Source organism: Oncorhynchus gorbuscha, linkage group LG13, assembly GCF_021184085.1.
Source record: "Oncorhynchus gorbuscha isolate QuinsamMale2020 ecotype Even-year linkage group LG13, OgorEven_v1.0, whole genome shotgun sequence".
NCBI lineage: Eukaryota > Metazoa > Chordata > Actinopteri > Salmoniformes > Salmonidae > Oncorhynchus > Oncorhynchus gorbuscha.
The window spans coordinates 91,894,332-91,915,091 of record NC_060185.1 but is presented as its reverse complement, the minus strand read 5'-3'; the positions used below and the strand labels follow the sequence as shown (position 1 = coordinate 91,915,091).

General features: G+C 35.8%; 1 pseudogene; it reads right to left on the bottom strand.

The window, feature by feature from the left end:
* Positions 1 to 11,981: 11,981 nt before the first annotated feature.
* The window catches only part of LOC123992394, a 29,248-nt pseudogene continuing 20,469 nt past the window's right edge, over positions 11,982 to 20,760 (bottom strand).

The window sequence follows — 20,760 nt, the reverse complement described above, 5'->3', positions numbered from 1 at the left end:
ATAACCCAATGAGGGGCGCATGCGTACATCCTACCAGAAGATCAAACACTGGCTAGTGATGATGGTGGATGAGCCGTTTCCATTGCTGAGAAACAAATTAAAGGGACAAGTGGATGGATGAGGGTAATGAAGAAACCATCTTATGTCATCCCGACCCGACCACTAGAACAGCCGAAGTACAATTAGTATCATTCCAGCATTATCCTTATATTGGCTCATGTTGATAGTTTAGAGAACTTTGCAATGAACAGTGCAAACCAATTAATGCAATCAATAGGATATAGTGTATTATATTAAAATCAATAGGATATAGTATATTATATTAAAATCAATAGGATATAGTATATTATATTAAAATCAATAGGATATAGTGTATTATATTAAAATCAATAGGATATAGTGTATTATATTAAAATCAATAGGATATAGTATATTATATTAAAATCAATAGGATATAGTGTATTATATTAAAATCAATAGGATATAGTGTATTATATTAAAATCAATAGGATATAGTGTATTATATTAAAATCAATAGGATATAGTATATTATATTAAAATCAATAGGATATAGTGTATTATATTAAAATCAATAGGATATAGTATATTATATTAAAATCAATAGGATATAGTATATTATATTAAAATCAATAGGATATAGTATATTATATTAAAATCAATAGGATATAGTGTATTATATATTAAAATCAATAGGATATAGTATATTATATTAAAATCAATAGGATATAGTATATTATATTAAAATCAATAGGATATAGTATATTATATTAAAATCAATAGGATATAGTATATTATATTAAAATCAATAGGATATAGTGTATTATATATTAAAATCAATAGGATATAGTATATTATATTAAAATCAATAGGATATAGTATATTATATTAAAATCAATAGGATATAGTATATTATATTAAAATCAATAGGATATAGTATATTATATTAAAATCAATAGCATATAGTGTATTATATATTAAAATCAATAGGATATAGTATATTATATTAAAATCAATAGCATATAGTGTATTATATATTAAAATCAATAGCATATAGTATATTATATTAAAATCAATAGCATATAGTGTATTATATATTAAAATCAATAGGATATAGTATATTATATTAAAATCAATAGGATATAGTATATTATATTAAAATCAATAGGATATAGTATATTATATTAAAATCAATAGGATATAGTATATTATATTAAAATCAATAGGATATAGTGTATTATATTAAAATCAATAGGATATAGTATATTATATTAAAATCAATAGGATATAGTGTATTATATTAAAATCAATAGGATATAGTATATTATATTAAAATCAATAGGATATAGTATATTATATTAAAATCAATAGGATATAGTATATTATATTAAAATCAATAGGATATAGTATATTATATTAAAATCAATAGGATATAGTATATTATATTAAAATCAATAGGATATAGTATATTATATTAAAATCAATAGGATATAGTATATTATATTAAAATCAATAGGATATAGTATATTATATTAAAATCAATAGGATATAGTGTATTATATTAAAATCAATAGGATATAGTATATTATATTAAAATCAATAGGATATAGTGTATTATATTAAAATCAATAGGATATAGTATATTATATTAAAATCAATAGGATATAGTATATTATATTAAAATCAATAGGATATAGTATATTATATTAAAATCAATAGGATATAGTATATTATATTAAAATCAATAGGATATAGTATATTATATTAAAATCAATAGGATATAGTATATTATATTAAAATCAATAGGATATAGTGTATTATATTAAAATCAATAGGATATAGTGTATTATATTAAAATCAATAGGATATAGTGTATTATATTAAAATCAATAGGATATAGTGTATTATATTAAAATCAATAGGATATAGTGTATTATTTTAAAATCAATAGCATATAGTGTATTATATTAAAATCAATAGGATATAGTGTATTATATTAAAATCAATAGCATATAGTATATTATATTAAAATCAATAGCATATAGTATATTATATTAAAATCAATAGGATATAGTATATTATATTAAAATCAATAGGATATAGTATATTATATTAAAATCAATAGCATATAGTATATTATATTAAAATCAATAGGATATAGTATATTATATTAAAATCAATAGGATATAGTGTATTATATTAAAATCAATAGGATATAGTGTATTATATTAAAATCAATAGCATATAGTATATTATATTAAAATCAATAGGATATAGTGTATTATATTAAAATCAATAGGATATAGTATATTATATTAAAATCAATAGGATATAGTGTATTATATTAAAATCAATAGGATATAGTGTATTATATTAAAATCAATAGCATATAGTGTATTATATTAAAATCAATAGGATATAGTGTATTATATTAAAATCAATAGGATATAGTATATTATATTAAAATCAATAGGATATAGTATATTATATTAAAATCAATAGGATATAGTATATTATATTAAAATCAATAGCATATAGTGTATTATATATTAAAATCAATAGGATATAGTATATTATATTAAAATCAATAGCATATAGTGTATTATATATTAAAATCAATAGCATATAGTATATTATATTAAAATCAATAGCATATAGTGTATTATATATTAAAATCAATAGGATATAGTATATTATATTAAAATCAATAGGATATAGTATATTATATTAAAATCAATAGGATATAGTATATTATATTAAAATCAATAGGATATAGTATATTATATTAAAATCAATAGGATATAGTGTATTATATTAAAATCAATAGGATATAGTATATTATATTAAAATCAATAGGATATAGTGTATTATATTAAAATCAATAGGATATAGTATATTATATTAAAATCAATAGGATATAGTATATTATATTAAAATCAATAGGATATAGTATATTATATTAAAATCAATAGGATATAGTATATTATATTAAAATCAATAGGATATAGTGTATTATATTAAAATCAATAGGATATAGTATCAATAGGATATATTAAAAAAATCAATAGGATATAGTGTATTATATTAAAATCAATAGGATATAGTGTATTATATTAAAATCAATAGCATATAGTATATTATATTAAAATCAATAGGATATAGTATATTATATTAAAATCAATAGCATATAGTATATTATATTAAAATCAATAGGATATAGTATATTATATTAAAATCAATAGGATATAGTATATTATATTAAAATCAATAGGATATAGTGTATTATATTAAAATCAATAGCATATAGTATATTATATTAAAATCAATAGGATATAGTGTATTATATTAAAATCAATAGGATATAGTATATTATATTAAAATCAATAGGATATAGTGTATTATATTAAAATCAATAGGATATAGTGTATTATATTAAAATCAATAGGATATAGTATATTATATTAAAATCAATAGGATATAGTGTATTATATTAAAATCAATAGCATATAGTATATTATATTAAAATCAATAGGATATAGTATATTATATTAAAATCAATAGGATATAGTATATTATATTAAAATCAATATGATATAGTATATTATATTAAAATCAATAGGATATAGTGTATTATATTAAAATCAATAGGATATAGTATATTATATTAAAATCAATAGGATATAGTGTATTATATTAAAATCAATAGGATATAGTATATTATATTAAAATCAATAGGATATAGTATATTATATTAAAATCAATAGGATATAGTATATTATATTAAAATCAATAGGATATAGTGTATTATATTAAAATCAATAGGATATAGTGTATTATATTAAAATCAATAGGATATAGTGTATTATATTAAAATCAATAGGATATAGTGTATTATATTAAAATCAATAGGATATAGTGTATTATATTAAAATCAATAGGATATAGTGTATTATATTAAAATCAATAGGATATAGTGTATTATATTAAAATCAATAGGATATAGTATATTATATTAAAATCAATAGGATATAGTATATTATATTAAAATCAATAGGATATAGTATATTATATTAAAATCAATAGGATATAGTGTATTATATTAAAATCAATAGGATATAGTATATTATATTAAAATCAATAGGATATAGTATATTATATTAAAATCAATAGGATATAGTATATTATATTAAAATCAATAGGATATAGTGTATTATATTAAAATCAATAGAATATAGTGTATTATATTAAAATCAATAGGATATAGTGTATTATATTAAAATCAATAGGATATAGTGTATTATATTAAAATCAATAGGATATAGTATATTATATTAAAATCAATAGGATATAGTGTATTATATTAAAATCAATAGGATATAGTGTATTATATTAAAATCAATAGGATATAGTGTATTATATTAAAATCAATAGGATATAGTGTATTATATTAAAATCAATAGGATATAGTATATTATATTAAAATCAATAGGATATAGTATATTATATTAAAATCAATAGGATATAGTATATTATATTAAAATCAATAGGATATAGTGTATTATATTAAAATCAATAGGATATAGTGTATTATATTAAAATCAATAGGATATAGTGTATTATATTAAAATCAATAGGATATAGTGTATTATATTAAAATCAATAGGATATAGTGTATTATATTAAAATCAATAGGATATAGTGTATTATATTAAAATCAATAGGATATAGTGTATTATATTAAAATCAATAGGATATAGTATATTATATTAAAATCAATAGGATATAGTATATTATATTAAAATCAATAGGATATAGTATATTATATTAAAATCAATAGGATATAGTGTATTATATTAAAATCAATAGGATATAGTATATTATATTAAAATCAATAGGATATAGTATATTATATTAAAATCAATAGGATATAGTATATTATATTAAAATCAATAGGATATAGTGTATTATATTAAAATCAATAGAATATAGTGTATTATATTAAAATCAATAGGATATAGTGTATTATATTAAAATCAATAGGATATAGTGTATTATATTAAAATCAATAGGATATAGTATATTATATTAAAATCAATAGGATATAGTGTATTATATTAAAATCAATAGGATATAGTGTATTATATTAAAATCAATAGGATATAGTGTATTATATTAAAATCAATAGGATATAGTGTATTATATTAAAATCAATAGGATATAGTGTATTATATTAAAATCAATAGCATATAGTGTATTATATTAAAAATCAATAGGATATAGTATATTATATTAAAATCAATAGGATATAGTATATTATATTAAAATCAATAGGATATAGTATATTATATTAAAATCAATAGCATATAGTGTATTATATATTAAAATCAATAGGATATAGTATATTATATTAAAATCAATAGGATATAGTGTATTATATTAAAATCAATAGGATATATTAAAATCAATAGTATTATATTAAAAAATCAATAGGATATAGTATATTATATTAAAATCAATAGGATATAGTGTATTATATTAAAATCAATAGTAGTATATTATATTAAAATCAATAGGATATAGTGTATTATATTAAAATCAATAGGATATAGTATATTATATTAAAATCAATAGGATATAGTATATTATATTAAAATCAATAGGATATAGTATATTATATTAAAATCAATAGCATATAGTGTATTATATATTAAAATCAATAGGATATAGTATATTATATTAAAATCAATAGCATATAGTGTATTATATATTAAAATCAATAGCATATAGTATATTATATTAAAATCAATAGCATATAGTGTATTATATATTAAAATCAATAGGATATAGTATATTATATTAAAATCAATAGGATATAGTGTATTATATATTAAAATCAATAGCATATAGTATATTATATTAAAATCAATAGGATACCATGTATTTATATTAAAATCAATAGGATATAGTATATTATATTAAAATCAATAGGATATTATATTAAAATCAATAGGATATTATATTAAAATCAATAGGATATAGTATATTATATTAAAATCAATAGGATATAGTGAATTACATACAGTATTATACATTTGTCAGACTCACACAAATTTAAAGTCAACAAAGTTTGTGTCAAAAGTTGTGACAATCATTATAACTTCTCATAAGACGTTGGTAGCAAGACGTTAAATCATTAAATGGACAGACTCACATAAAGTCAAACTAGAGGATAACATTAATAAAACGTATATTAATTATATAAAAACATTACAATAATAACAACAATAGCCATCATTTGTCTTGCACATCATGTGTTTAGAATGAAGGAGGGGGACAACGCCATTGGAACCCCTTCCAATTAAAACCGGTCTGAAAATGTTTACCTTGTACATACAGTGGGGCAAAAAAGTATTTAGTCAGCCACCAATTGTGCAAGTTCTCCCACTTAAAAAGATGAGAGAGGCCTGTAATTTACATCATAGGTACACTTCAACTATGACAGACAAAATTAGAAAAAAAATATCCAGAAAATCACATTATAGGATTTTTTATGAATTGATTTGCAAATTATGGTGGAAAATAAGTATTTGGTCAATAACTAAAGTTTATCTCAATACTTTGTTATATACTCTTTGTTGGCAATGACAGAGGTCAAACATTTTCTGTAAGTCTTCACAAGGTTTCCACACACTGTTGCTGGTATTTTGGCCCATTCCTCCGTGCAGATCTCCTCTAGAGCAGTGATGTTTTGGGGCTGTTGCTGGGCAACACAGACTTTCAACTCCCTCCAAAGATTTTCTATAGGGTTGAGATCTGGAGACTGGCTAAGCCACTCTAGGACCTTGAAATGCTTCTTACGAAGCCACTGCGCGGCGCTGGGCAGACTGGCGGCGCTGGGCGGACTGGGGGCACTGGCGGCGCTGGGCAGACGGGGGGCACTGGCGGCGCTGGGCAGACTGGCGGCGCTGGGCAGACTGGGGGCTGTGGCGGCGCTGGGTAGACTGGGGGCACTGGCGGCGCTGGGCAGACTGGCAGCACTGGTGGCACTGGGCAGACTGGCAGCACTGGTGGCACTGGGCAGACTGGCGGCGCTGGGCAGACTAGCGGCGCTGGGCAGACTGGCGGTGCGGGCGGTGCTGGGCAGACTGGCGGCGCTGGGCAGACTGGCAGCACTGGTGGCACTGGGCAGACTGGCGGCGCTGGGCATACTGGCGGCGCTGGGCATACTGGTGGCGCTGGGCAGACTGGCGGTGCTGGGCAGACTGGCGGCGCTGGGCAGACTGGCGGCGCTGGGCAGACTGAAAGATCTGGCTGCTCCATGCTGACTGTCGGCTCTGGCTGCTCCACGCTGACTGGCGGCTCTGGCTGCTCCACGCTGACTGGAGGCTCTGGCTGCTCCATGTGGGCTGACAGCTCTGGTGGCTTCTTACAGACTGGCAGCTCCTTGCAGACTGACAGCTCCTTGCAGACTGGCAGCTGCTTGCAGACTGGCAGCTCCTTGCAGACTGGCAGCTCCTTGCAGACTGACAGCTCCTTGCAGACTGACAGCTCCTTGCAGACTGACAGCTCTGGCTGCTTCATGCAGACTGACAGCTCTGGCTGCTCCATGCAGACTGACATCTCTGGCTGATCCATGCAGACTGACATTGTGGTCCTTCTGTAGCTCAGTTGGTAGAGCATGGCGCTTGTAACGCCAGGGTAGTGGGTTCAATCCCCGTGACCACCCATACGTAGAATGTATGCACACATGACTGTAAGTCGCTTTGGATAAAAGCGTCTGCTAAATGGCATATATTATTATTATTATATTATCTCTGGCTGCTCCATGTGGGCTGACATCTCTGGCTGCTCCATGTGGGCTGACAGCTCTGGCGGCTTCTTACAGACTGGCAGCTCCTTGCAGACTGACAGCTCCTTGCAGACTGACAGCTCCTTGCAGACTGACTGCTCCTTGCAGACTGACAGATCCTTGCAGATTGGCAGCTCCTTGCAGACTGACAGCTCCTTGCAGATTGACAGCTCTGGCTGCTTCATGCAGACTGACATCTCTGGCTGCTCCATGCAGACTGACATCTCTGGCTGCTTCTTACAGACTGGCAGCTCCTTACAGACTGACAGCTCCTTGCAGACTGGCAGCTCCTTGCAGACTGGCAGCTCCTTGCAGACTGGCAGCTCCTTGCAGACTGACAGCTCCTTGCAGACTGACAGCTCCTTGCAGACTGACAGCTCTGGCTGCTCCATGCAGACTGACATCTCTGGCTGTTCCATGCAGACTGACAGCTCTGGCTGCGCTGAACAGGCGGGAGACTCCGGTAGCGCAGGAGAGGAGAAAGGCTCTGATAGCGCTGAACAGGCGGGAGGCTCCGGTAGCGCAGGAGAGGACAAAGGCTCTGATACTGCTGAACAGGCGGGAGGCTCCGGTAGCGCAGGAGAGGAGAAAGGCTCTGATAGCGCTGAACAGGCGGGAGGCTCCGGTAGCGCAGGAGAGGAGAAAGGCTCTGATAGCGCTGAACAGGCGGGAGGCTCCGGTAGCGCAGGAGAGGAGAAAGGCTCTAGCTGCGCTGATCAGGCGGGAGGCTCTGGCAGCACCTGTTCCACCTTTGGGCGGCTACACTCCCCTGGTTTAGCCCAGGATCCTCTCCCGTCGAGGATTTCCTCCCATGTCCAGAAATCCTTATTTCGCATCTCCTCTTTGGGCTGCTCCTGCCTGTTGACACGCTGCTTGGTCCGTTTACGGTGGGTGATTCTGTAACGGTTTTCTAGGTGTGGTGAAGGAGAGTCGGACCAAACTGCAGCATGTAGATTGCGATCCATGTTTAATGAACAAAAAACGTAACACGAATCTAAAACACAAACACCACAAAACAAAGAACGTAACGAAAACTGAAACAGCCTATACTAGTGAAAACTAACATAGACAGGAACACTAAGGACAATCACCCACGACAAACTCAAAGAATATGGCTGCCTAACTATGTTTCCCAATCAGAGACAACGATAAACACCTGCCTCTGATTGAGAACCACTCCAGACAGCCATAGACTTTGCTAGATCACCCCACTAGCTACAATCCCAATACATACACACCAAAACCCCAAGACAAAACACACCACAATACAATAATAATAATAATAATATATGCCATTTAGCAGACGCTTTTATCCAAAGCGACTTACAGTGATGTGTGCATACATTCTACGTATGGGTGGTCCCGGGGATCGAACCCACTACCCTGGCGTTACAAGCGCCATGCTCTACCAACTGAGCTACAAAAACCCCATGCCACACCCTGGCCTGACCCAATACATGAAGATAAACACAAAATACTTCGACCAGGGCGTGACAGAGCAGCTCAATTCATTCCCTCAATTCAAACACTGCTGGCTATGACCAATAGCCTCGTAGTCCTAAATATAATAAAACATCCAGTTATTACATCCAATTCTAAATCTGATCCCCTGAGTGTTTTAAAGAGGCTACACAAACACAGCAGCCGTTGAAATATCACATCAAATAGAAAATACAAATAAATACAATATAAAATACAAGGTAATCCCCAGGTTCTGTGCATGCAGTGTTTTCATAGGCCTATCTATGTACTATGAATCATATTTTAAAGCCCCGCACGCAGTCTTTTTCATTTGATTTTCAAAATCACCACTGTACGTCTAGTAAAATCACTGTGTGTATTTATTTCATGAAAAAAACTGCACATATATTTTGTAGCATTTATTTCGATGAGCCTCCTTTTTATTCTATTGAAACGCTCAGTCTGTTCGTGCGGTCGTGTTGATACAAAATGACATGGATTTACATACACAATCCTGATTGGCAGATAGGATTGTCTAGAAGAGAGAGAGAGAGAGAGAGAGAGAGAGAGAGAGAGAGAGAGAGAGAGAGAGAGAGAGAGAGAGAGAGAGAGAGAGAGAGAGAGAGAGAGAGAGAGAGAGAGTGAGAGTGAGAGTGAGAGAGTGGGAGAGAGAGAGAGAGAGAGAGAGAGAGAGAGAGAGAGAGAGAGAGAGAGAGAGAGAGAGAGAGAGAGAGAGAGAGAGAGAGTGAGAGAGTGGGAGAGGGAGAGAGAGAGAGAGAGAGAGAGAGAGAGAGAGAGAGAGAGAGAGAGAGAGAGAGAGAGAGAGAGAGAGAGAGAGAGAGAGTGAGAGAGAGAGAGAGAGAGAGAGAGAGAGAGAGAGAGAGAGAGAGAGAGAGAGAGAGAGAGAGAGAGAGAGAGAGAGAGAGAGAGAGAGTGAGAGTGAGAGAGTGGGAGAGAGAGAGAGAGAGAGTGAGAGAGTGAGAGGGAGAGGAGAGAGAGAGAGAGAGAGAGAGAGAGAGAGAGAGAGAGAGAGAGAGAGAGAGAGAGAGAGAGAGAGTGAGAGTGAGAGTGAGAGGGGAGAGAGAGAGAGAGAGAGAGAGAGAGAGAGAGAGAGAGAGAGAGAGAGAGAGAGAGAGAGAGAGCCTAGCCCTCTTACCCCTTCAAAGTAGGAAGATGCATATGCAAATAAAAGATGACTGGTCATTGGTCAGAATAATCCGATCAGATTGTGATGCCATGCTGTGGATAAAACATTCCGTAGATGTGGTAAAGGAGTCAACGGAACGCATTGCCGCACATTCAACAAATCTGACCTAACGAAGTGTATATTCGTCAAATTCGTCTTGATTTATATATTATAACAGGCCCACAATGTGATTAGTTATGTCCGATTTGGATACATTTGGCTGTTTTCGCTGCATGACATTTAAAAAATAGTCCCTTTTCAGGTTTAGAAGAAGTGATTGCTAAATGCTAACTTCTGTTTGTTTAAGCTGGTAGCATAGCTAGCATACAGAAATCTGTGGTGGAAGGCAAAGTCATTTTTAACTGTAATGTAGTTGATTGGTGATGATGACATAAACATGTGTTGGTCTTGACATCCATACAAGCGTTATACTCCGATTTCTACCTCAACATAGTGTGACAAAAAACATAAAACATTATACTAATTTTTCTGGGTTGCCAATGAGGACATTCGGAATCTTTCCCCCACGGCCGTTTCCCCCACGGCCGTTTCCCCCACGCGTTGTCGTGGCGATTCCACTGTTTTGGTCAAGTTAGATTGACCTTTTTACCACATCTATCGTACCCGAACAGGCTTAAATTTCCGAGTGTTATTTCGACTTCAATCAGTGTGGAAATATTATTAAAACAAATAGGAAAATCACTGCCACTTTAATACAACCAGAACTAGAGCCATGACTGGGAAGGACAAGGAATGTAAGACAGAGGAATTCAGTCGGTGAGTCACACAATTCATATTGTCAAGTTGAGTAGAGTTCTATTTCACAGGCCATATAATGAAACATAAAACAAGAGAGAGGAGAAGAGAGGAGGGGTGACGGCACAGCTTCGGAACAGCTTCGGAACAGCTTCGGAACAGCTTCGGAACAGCATTGGTTCACTGTTGCATCACCAGTTACAGACATAGATTATATCATCCACTTCTTTTTGATTTGTGTGTTTCTCTGTGTGTGTGTGTGTGTGTGTGTGTGTGTGTGTGTGTGTGTGTGTGTGTGTGTGTGTGTGTGTGTGTGTGTGTGTGTGTGTGTGTGTGTGTGTGTGTGTGTGTGTGTGTGTGTGTGTGTGTGTGTGTGTGTGTGTGTGTGTGTGTGTGTGTGTGTGTGTGTGTGTGTGCGTGTCTTCAGGGATGCTGGAGAATCAGAAGTACCAAATGCATCCATGTTTAAAGCACCGCTCTGCCAAGGACATCTCTTCAACAACTGATCTCAGCAGGTCTGGGTAGAACAAAGTGTGAACAGAATAGAAATGAGGTCGGAAAATAATTTGTTTTGGTTTTTTTGTATTCATTTCCAGTGTGGATTGAAAGTAATGTGAACGTGGAGTACTTGTTGGTAGAGCGAAGGACAGATGAATGAACAAGGTGTCTACAGAACATGCTCAGCAGATGACATCAGTTGGAGCACAGGGCTCAATCCTCTCTGCAAGGACAGAAACCCACAGAGACAGAAACACACATGAGGAATGAAAGCAGGGCAAATTACACACACACACAGAAAGTGTAAAGATGTAGATATCTTTCCATGATAATGATATACTGTAAATTACAGTAATGCTCTCTCTCTCTATACTACAAAGGTACGAAGTCAGAGACACTGTGCCCTCTGTCCTCTGAATAAACTCTTGAAAACGCAGAGAGAATAAGAGTTGAAGACATCAGCTCCAGTAACTATAGCAGGGTCCACCATCTTGTCTTTGTCCTTGTAGTGCAGAACGTTCTCAACAGAAGAAGCATCAACATTCTGTGACAGGAACAACAAACAGTAGACATTTGACTTCGGATTCTAGCAGGGGGAGGCCGGGTGCTGCAGACTTTTCTAGTGCCCGCGCCAATTCTTTGATATATATGTTGAAGTGGGTGGAGCTTAAGCTGCATCCCTGTCTCACACCACAGCCCTGTGGAAAGAAATGTGTGTGTTTTTTGCCAATTTTAACCGCACACTTGTTGTTTGTGTACATGGATTTTATAATGTCATATGTTTTACCCCCAACACCACTTTCCATCAATTTGTATAGCAGACCCTCATGCCAAATTGAGTCAACGGCTTTATTGAAATCAACAAAGCATGAGAGACTTTGCCTTTGTTTTGGTTTGTTTGGTTGTCATTTAGGGTGTGCAAGGTGAATACATGGTCTGTTGTACGGTAATTTGGTAAAAAGCCAATTTGACATTTGCTCAGTACATTGTTTTCATTGAGGAAATGTACGAGTCTGCTGTTAATGATAATGCAGAGGATTTTCCCAAGGCTACTGTTGACGCATATTCCACTGTAGTTATTGGGGTCAAATTTGTCTCCACTTTTGTGGATTGGGGTGATCAGTCCTTGGTTCCAAATATTGGGGAAGATGCCAGAGCTAAGGATGACGTTAAAGAGTTTTAGTACAGCCCATTGGAATTTGTTGTCTGTATATTTGATCATTTCATTGAGGATACCATCGACACCACAGGCCTTTTTGGGTTGGAGGGTTTTTATTTTGTCCTGTAGCTCATTCATGGTAATTGGAGAATCCAGTGGGTTCTGGTAGTCTTTAATAGTTGATTCTAAGATTTGTATTTGATCATGTATATGTTTTTGCTCTTTATTCTTTGTTATAGAGCCAAAAAGATTGGAGAAGTGGTTTACCCATACATCTCCATTTTGGATAGATGATTCTTCGTGTTGTTGTTTGTTTAGTGTTTTCCAATTTTCCCAGAAGTGGTTAGAGATTTGATAAGGAAGCTGAGAGGTCAAATAAACTGTTAAGATTTTCTACTGCCAAGTTTACACCTTCACTACAGTGGATCGTTTTACCCAGGAAATTGTCTAGAAGGGATTGAATTTGTTGTTGCCTAATTGTTTTTTGGTAGGTTTCCAAACTGCATTCCTTCCATCTATAGCATTTCTTAATGTTACTCAGTTCCTTTGGCTTTGATGCCTCATGATTGAGTATTGCTCTGTTCAAGTAGACTGTGATTTTGCTGTGGTCTGATAGGGGTGTCAGTGGGCTGACTGTGAACGCTCTGAGAGACTCTGGGTTGTGGTCAGTGATAAAGTAGTCTACAGTACTACTGCCAAAAGATGAGCTATAGGTGTACCTACCATAGGAGTCCCCTCGAAGCCTACCATTGACTATGTACATAACCAGCGTGCGACAGAGCTGCAGGAGTTGTGACCCGTTTTTGTTGGTTATGTTGTCATAGTTGTGCCTAGGGGGGCATATGTGGGAGGGGATGCTGTCACCTCCAGGCAGGTGTTTGTCCCCCTGTGTGCTGAGGGTGTCAGGTTCTTGTCCGGTTCTGGCATTTAGGTCGCCACAGACTAGTACATGTCCCTGGGCCTGGAAATGATTGATTTCCCCCTCAAGGATGGAGAAGCTGTTTTCATGTATGGGGGATTCTAGTGGGGGATATAGGGAGCACACAGGAGGACATTTTTCTCTGTTAAGATCATTTCCTTTTGAATTTCTAGCCAAATGTAAAATGTTCCTGTTTTGATTAATTTAATGGAGTGAGTTAGGTCTGCTTTATACCAAATTAGCATACCCCCTGAGTCCCTTCCCTGTTTCACACCTGGTAGTTTGGTGGATGGGACTACCAGCTCTCTGTAACTCTCTCTCTCTCTCTCCATCAGCTCCCTCTCTCTCTCTCGTCTCTTCATCATCTTTCTCTCTCTCTCTCTCTCTCTCTCTCTCTCTCTCTCTCTCTCTCTCTCTCTCTCTCTCTCTCTCTCTCTCTCTCTCTCTCTCTCTCTCTCTCTCTCTCTCTCTCTCTCTCTCTCTCTCTCTCTCTCTCTCTCTCTCTCTCTCTCTCGTGTCTCTGTATAATCTACGTGTGTGTCTATGTGTGTCTATGTATGTGTGTATGTGTGTGTGTCTATGTATGTGTGTGTGTGCCATTGAGACACACACTGACTGGGGTAAACCTTGATGCACATTATTTATTTGCAAGTTAATTGAGCTCATGTTCTATGCCTTGTACTCTACTATAAATCTAACTGAAAAGCCCACATATCCCTCTCTGTCTCTCCCTCTCCTTCCCCCTCTCCCTCTCTGTCTCTCTCTCTCTCTCTCTCCCTCTCCTTCCCCCTCTCCCTCTCTGTCTCTCTCCCTCTCCTTCCCCCTCTCCCTCTCTGTCTCTCCCTCTCCTTCCCTCTCTCCCTCTCTGTCTCTCCCTCTCCTTCCCCCTCTCCCTCTCTGTCTCTCTCTCTCTCCTTCCCCCTCTCCCTCTCTTTCTCTCTGTCTCTCCCTCTCCTTCCCCCTCTCCCTCTCTCCCTCTCTCTCTCCCTCTCTCTCCTTCCCCCTCTCCCTCTCTGTCTCTCCCTCTCCTTCCCCCTCTCCCCCTCTCCCCTCTCTGTCTCTCCCTCCTTCCCCTCCTCTCTCTCTCCCCCTCTCCTTCTCTGTCACTCCCTCCTTCCCCTCCTCTCTCTCCCTCTCCTTCCCCCTCTCCATCTCTCTCCCCCTCCTTCCCCTCCTCTCTCTCTTCCTCTCCTTCCCCCTCTCCCTCTCTGTCTCTCTCCCCCTCCTTCCCTCTCCCCCTCCTCCCTCCTTCCCCCTCCTCCCTCCTTCCCCCTCTCCCTCTCTGTCTCTCTCTCCCTCCCCCTCTCTCTCTGTCTCTAGTGTTAGATGACAACAGAACCATCTGACATCCTCCAGCTAGCGACCCCCTTCCCCTTTTGTGTCTACAACTCATGGGGCTGTTCCAGCGTCAGACATTATTCATGTCTTTACAGTCTGGATAAAAGTCTGACAAAAAGAGTGGGTAGTAATTGAGAGCAGTAACATTCAGTGGGTCTGTGTTGTGTTGTTGATACAGTTTAGAATGGTCAAATATGCAGCTGATACTGTGTGTTCAAAATGGTCAAAAGTAGTGCACTATATAGTGTATAGTGTGCCATTTGTGACTCAGCCCTAGAGTACTGAGATCATTGTCACCAGGGTTATTGTTTAATATTAGGACCTTGTCACCAAGGTTATTGTTTAATATTAGGACCTAATATTTAGAAACTGCAACTTGAGAAACGCTTTGAAACTGATACCATTGTGTAAAATACATCGAAATATTACCACTAACATATTATATATAAAGAGTTCCCTGGAGTACACACAAAAAAAAACATGATTTAGGATAATAAATACAAACTGATATATGTTTTTGCAAAAGAACCTCTCAAATATGTTGTACAGTTTAATCGGGAATCATATTTAAATGGATCTAGTTATTAAACAATACTTGCATATCGTGAAATGTATTCTAATATAAAATGTGAACAGTGGGACAAATGACGTTTAATCTGATGCCGTTTTCGACGCCTCAGTCGGGCAGACACGAAGGCAGAGTTTCATATATTTTTTATCACATGTTCGTTGCGCAGAACTGTCAACGTCATAATGTCCCTCTGTCATTGTCATTTATAATCAGGGTAATTACCACACCTGAAGGTGTTACGCAATTGGGTAGCTTTGACGATCAAATGGGTGGGTATTGAAAGGCATGAAATTACAATGCGTAATGACGCACAATGGCTGCTTTTACACAGTTGGAAGAATGTTGGCTAATGGAAAAAATCGGAGAGCGCGAATTTTCAGAGACCAGAAAGATTTACTGGCCAATGATGAGTGGCTCATGATCCTTCTGATCCGGTTCCGATTACCAAGAGCTATTCTCTTGGTTCGCTGTGTTGTAGTGGGTTATTAACTCATACCTGGCCTGTTCCATGGTGTCCTAATAGAACAGAATAGTTTATTAACTCATACCTGGCCTGTTCCATGGTGTCCTAATAGAACAGAATAGTTTATTAACTCATACCTGGCCTGTTCCATGGTGTCCTAATAGAACAGAATAGTTTATTAACCCATACCTGGCCTGTTCCATGGTGTCCTAATAGAACATAATAGTTTATTAACTCATACCTGGCCTGTTCCATGGTGTCCTAATAGAACAGAATAGTTTATTAACTCATACCTGGCCTGTTCCATGGTGTCCTAATAGAACAGAATAGTTTATTAACTCATACCTGGCCTGTTCCATGGTGTCCTAATAGAACAGAATAGTTTATTAACTCATACCTGGCCTGTTCCATGGTGTCCTAATAGAACAGAATAGTTTATTAACTCATACCTGGCCTGTTCCATGGTGTCCTAATAGAACAGAATAGTTTATTAACTCATACCTGGCCTGTTCCATGGTGTCCTAATAGAACAGAATAGTTTATTAACTCATACCTGGCCTGTTCCATGGTGTCCTAATAGAACAGAATAGTTTATTAACTCATACCTGGCCTGTTCCATGGTGTCCTAATAGAACAGAATAGTTTATTAACTCATACCTGGCCTGTTCCATGGTGTCCTAATAGAACAGAATAGTTTATTAACTCATACCTGGCCTGTTCCATGGTGTCCTAATAGAACAGAATAGTTTATTAACTCATACCTGGCCTGTTCCATGGTGTCCTAATAGAACAGAATAGTTTATTAACTCATACCTGGCCTGTTCCATGGTGTCCTAATAGAACAGAATAGTTTATTAACTCATACCTGGCCTGTTCCATGGTGTCCTAATAGAACAGAATAGTTTATTAACTCATACCTGGCCTGTTCCATGGTGTCCTAATAGAACAGAATAGTTTATTAACTCATACCTGGCCTGTTCCATGGTGTCCTAATAGAACAGAATAGTTTATTAACTCATACCTGGCCTGTTCCATGGTGTCCTAATAGAACAGAATAGTTTATTAACTCATACCTGGCCTGTTCCATGGTGTCCTAATAGAACAGAATAGTTTATTAACTCATACCTGGCCTGTTCCATGGTGTCCTAATAGAACAGAATAGTTTATTAACTCATACCTGGCCTGTTCCATGGTGTCCTAATAGAACAGAATAGTTTATTAACTCATACCTGGCCTGTTCCATGGTGTCCTAATAGAACAGAATAGTTTATTAACTCATACCTGGCCTGTTCCATGGTGTCCTAATAGAACAGAATAGTTTATTAACTCATACCTGGCCTGTTCCATGGTGTCCTAATAGAACAGAATAGTTTATTAACTCATACCTGGCCTGTTCCATGGTGTCCTAATAGAACAGAATAGTTTATTAACTCATACCTGGCCTGTTCCATGGTGTCCTAATAGAACAGAATAGTTTATTAACTCATACCTGGCCTGTTCCATGGTGTCCTAATAGAACAGAATAGTTTATTAACTCATACCTGGCCTGTTCCATGGTGTCCTAATAGAACAGAATAGTTTATTAACTCATACCTGGCCTGTTCCATGGTGTCCTAATAGAACAGAATAGTTTATTAACTCATACCTGGCCTGTTCCATGGTGTCCTAATAGAACAGAATAGTTTATTAACTCATACCTGGCCTGTTCCATGGTGTCCTAATAGAACAGAATAGTTTATTAACTCATACCTGGCCTGTTCCATGGTGTCCTAATAGAACAGAATAGTTTATTAACTCATACCTGGCCTGTTCCATGGTGTCCTAATAGAACAGAATAGTTTATTAACTCATACCTGGCCTGTTCCATGGTGTCCTAATAGAACAGAATAGTTTATTAACTCATACCTGGCCTGTTCCATGGTGTCCTAATAGAACAGAATAGTTTATTAACTCATACCTGGCCTGTTCCATGGTGTCCTAATAGAACAGAATAGTTTATTAACTCATACCTGGCCTGTTCCATGGTGTCCTAATAGAACAGAATAGTTTATTAACTCATACCTGGCCTGTTCCATGGTGTCCTAATAGAACAGAATAGTTTATTAACTCATACCTGGCCTGTTCCATGGTGTCCTAATAGAACAGAATAGTTTATTAACTCATACCTGGCCTGTTCCATGGTGTCCTAATAGAACAGAATAGTTTATTAACTCATACCTGGCCTGTTCCATGGTGTCCTAATAGAACAGAATAGTTTATTAACTCATACCTGGCCTGTTCCATGGTGTCCTAATAGAACAGAATAGTTTATTAACTCATACCTGGCCTGTTCCATGGTGTCCTAATAGAACAGAATAGAGTTTATTAACTCATACCTGGCCTGTTCCATGGTGTCCTAATAGAACAGAATAGAGTTTATTAACTCATACCTGGCCTGTTCCATGGTGTCCTAATAGAACAGAATAGAGTTTATTAACTCATACCTGGCCTGTTCCATGGTGTCCTAATAGAACAGAATAGAGTTTATTAACTCATACCTGGCCTGTTCCATGGTGTCCTAATAGAACAGAATAGTTTATTAACTCATACCTGGCCTGTTCCATGGTGTCCTAATAGAACAGAATAGAGTTTATTAACTCATACCTGGCCTGTTCCATGGTGTCCTAATAGAACAGAATAGTTTATTAACTCATACCTGGCCTGTTCCATGGTGTCCTAATAGAACAGAATAGTTTATTAACTCATACCTGGCCTGTTCCATGGTGTCCTAATAGAACAGAATAGTTTATTAACTCATACCTGGCCTGTTCCATGGTGTCCTAATAGAACAGAATAGTTTATTAACTCATACCTGGCCTGTTCCATGGTGTCCTAATAGAACAGAATAGTTTATTAACTCATACCTGGCCTGTTCCATGGTGTCCTAATAGAACAGAATAGTTTATTAACTCATACCTGGCCTGTTCCATGGTGTCCTAATAGAACAGAATAGTTTATTAACTCATACCTGGCCTGTTCCATGGTGTCCTAATAGAACAGAATAGTTTATTAACTCATACCTGGCCTGTTCCATGGTGTCCTAATAGAACAGAATAGTTTATTAACTCATACCTGGCCTTTCCATGGTGTCCTAATAGAACAGAATAGTTTATTAACTCATACCTGGCCTGTTCCATGGTGTCCTAATAGAACAGAATAGAGTTTATTAACTCATACCTGGCCTGTTCCATGGTGTCCTAATAGAACAGAATAGTTTATTAACTCATACCTGGCCTGTTCCATGGTGTCCTAATAGAACAGAATAGTTTATTAACTCATACCTGGCCTGTTCCATGGTGTCCTAATAGAACAGAATAGTTTATTAACTCATACCTGGCCTGTTCCATAGAACAGAATAGTTTATTAACTCATGGCCTGTTCCATGGTGTCCTAATAGAACAGAATAGTTTATTAACTCATACCTGGCCTGTTCCATGGTGTCCTAATAGAACAGAATAGTTTATTAACTCATACCTGGCCTGTTCCATGGTGTCCTAATAGAACAGAATAGTTTATTAACTCATACCTGGCCTGTTCCATGGTGTCCTAATAGAACAGAATAGTTTATTAACTCATACCTGGCCTGTTCTATGGTGTCCTAATAGAACAGAATAGTTTATTAACTCATACCTGGCCTGTTCCATGGTGTCCTAATAGAACAGAATAGTTTATTAACCCATACCTGGCCTGTTCCATGGTGTCCTAATAGAACAGAATAGTTTATTAACTCATACCTGGCCTGTTCCATGGTGTCCTAATAGAACAGAATAGTTTATTAACTCATACCTGGCCTGTTCCATGGTGTCCTAATAGAACAGAATAGTTTATTAACTCATACCTGGCCTGTTCCATGGTGTCCTAATAGAACAGAATAGTTTATTAACTCATACCTGGCCTGTTCCATGGTGTCCTAATAGAACAGAATAGTTTATTAACTCATACCTGGCCTGTTCCATGGTGTCCTAATAGAACAGAATAGTTTATTAACTCATACCTGGCCTGTTCCATGGTGTCCTAATAGAACAGAATAGTTTATTAACTCATACCTGGCCTGTTCCATGGTGTCCTAATAGAACAGAATAGTTTATTAACTCATACCTGGCCTGTTCCATGGTGTCCTAATAGAACAGAATAGAGTTTATTAACTCATACCTGGCCTGTTCCATGGTGTCCTAATAGAACAGAATAGAGTTTATTAACTCATACCTGGCCTGTTCCATGGTGTCCTAATAGAACAGAATAGTTTATTAACTCATACCTGGCCTGTTCTATGGTGTCCTAATAGAACAGAATAGTTTATTAACTCATACCTGGCCTGTTCCATGGTGTCCTAATAGAACAGAATAGTTTATTAACTCATACCTGGCCTGTTCCATGGTGTCCTAATAGAACAGAATAGTTTATTAACTCATACCTGGCCTGTTCCATGGTGTCCTAATAGAACAGAATAGTTTATTAACTCATACCTGGCCTGTTCCATGGTGTCCTAATAGAACAGAATAG